The following is a 2,244-nucleotide window of genomic DNA, read 5'->3' on the forward strand; positions in this document are numbered from 1 at the left end:
GAAAAAAAAAAAAAAAAAAAAAAAACTTAACGTACGTTGTAGTTGGTGGCATGTGTCGAGAACCGATGGAATCATATGGTATATATCGAAAGAAAAAAAAAAACTAAACCAAATGATTAATAGGAGAGTTATTATAAAGAAATTATAAAGGAGATGACCTTTAATCCTTGTGTTGCCTAATGTCAACCAAACCAGTGGTGGCACTGGTAGGGATGGAGATGTCAGGCACTCTCGATTCTCGATCGACCACCCTCACAGTCTCACTGCCATTTAGCTAGATAGTGTTTACATTGTTGTACTCATGCAATTACCACTGTTTCAAAATCAACCACATTGGAATCTCTTATCCCAACCAAATCCAAATGGCCTTCATAATTACAACTCTGATCCCCTCTCTGATCTTCACACATTCAGAAGCATAATAATTCTTCTGTGTATCTTGCGCAATATGAGTCTGTTCTGAGAATTTAGGAGCCTCAAATTCACCAAAACTCCCGCCGATAGGGCAACACTCAATTACCCAATTGTATGAGAGAAACTGTGATGATGAATGAACAATGTAATTATGCAAGATTTGTGCTTTGTCCCATCGGTCTTCTGCTCCAGTGAGCTGTAAAATCGATATCCATAGAGATTAATGATGAAGATGAAGATGAAGATGATGATGATAATGTTATAAGAGAGGAGAAGAAAACTAGGTCACCACAGTTGCAGTGAAACATGCAAGAATATATTAACAAGCAATAAAAGACAACGGAGGCACCTAGCTAGGTTGATTTTTATTTTGCTCGAACATATATATTTTTTTTTGAGTTGGTGGGTTTATTTATTTATTTATTTTTGGTCGAAGAGTTGGTGGGTTTATGATCGATCAGTTATGGTGCTGCAAGCAGCAAAGCTAGCAAAGATGGGGGCCATGAGAAAGAAAGGCTGCCAATGGCGAAAGAATACTAAGGGAATTGGAAATCACGGTCGTCCCACCTTTTCTTCTCGTCTTGTCAACATCTTCACCTCTTTTCTCCGCAATTCTCTCTCTGAACGGAGAAAGCTTTCTTGCCCTACTATATATCTCCCGTCCCGTTCTGTTTTACAGAGAGAGAGAGAGAGAGAGAGAGAGAGAGAGAGCGAGAGAGAGAAGTAACAGAGTAACAGTGAAGTAGGAGGCGNGTAAAGAGAGAGATNAGGGAGCGAGATGAATGTCACAGATGGAGTTGTTGTCGTTTATTCGATCTGATTGCATATTCCGTCCATCTTTTTCTTTTATTTCTTTTTGTATATGATGAAGATATCGGTTTCCGCCAACTGACACAACAGAACACAGAAGAATGATATTATTGTAACCAGATAAACACACAACATCTGATCAGAGAGAGAGAGAGAGAGAGAGGACAAGGATGGTGATGATGAAGGGAGTAGGGTACCCTTTCGCTCTTTGTATAACTCTTTCTGTGTGTCTGTCTGTGTTTCTGTGTAGGACTGTGTCGCTGGTGTTGCTGCCAATTAAGCTAAGCTTCATGTCATGGATGATCAGCATGTCTCGTCAGACGTCTCCCCACCCCTGCCCGGTAATTGGCTGTTTTTGGGGCATGGGTTAGGGCTCACATGAACCCAAATCAATGCCCTGCTTCAGTACTCTCCCGTCCACAGTTAAATTATGGGTTTCTTTTTTTACCAGAGCTATTTGTCTGGACGAGAGAAACAACATTACAAGAACAATTTTTCAAATAAAACACTATGAAAATAAAAGTTAAAAGCATGTAACACAGCAAGAGGAAACCTATGAAGCCAACCATCAATAGCAGTTGAGCGACCAAGATTTGCAAGAGTATCACCAAGAAAGTTTTCCTCATATCAAATATGTTGAAATTTGATATTGTGCATTCGGGCCGCTAGAAGTTTGATTCGTGGACAACGAATACGTCAATGAGTACTTATCTTATTTTGATGCCAGTCGAACCCACGAGCCAGCAGATGTTGCATATAATAACACCATCCACTACGCTACACTACAAGGGGGACAGATAATGAGTACTTGACCTACGCTACAATGAGTACTTATCTTGTTGATACAATCAATAAAAAGTTTAGAATCGTCTTCAACCATAAGATTAGAATATCCATGCAAATTAGATGCCAGAAGGATAGCATGTAGAGCAAGGCTTTAGTATGAAGAACATTTGATTCAAAAAATCTTCCATTCGCATGGTGAAATTTCACCTGGGTGACATGGCAAAATGATAGCCA

The sequence above is a fragment of the Fragaria vesca genome, linkage group LG1, assembly GCF_000184155.1.
Source record: "Fragaria vesca subsp. vesca linkage group LG1, FraVesHawaii_1.0, whole genome shotgun sequence".
Lineage (NCBI taxonomy): Eukaryota > Viridiplantae > Streptophyta > Magnoliopsida > Rosales > Rosaceae > Fragaria > Fragaria vesca.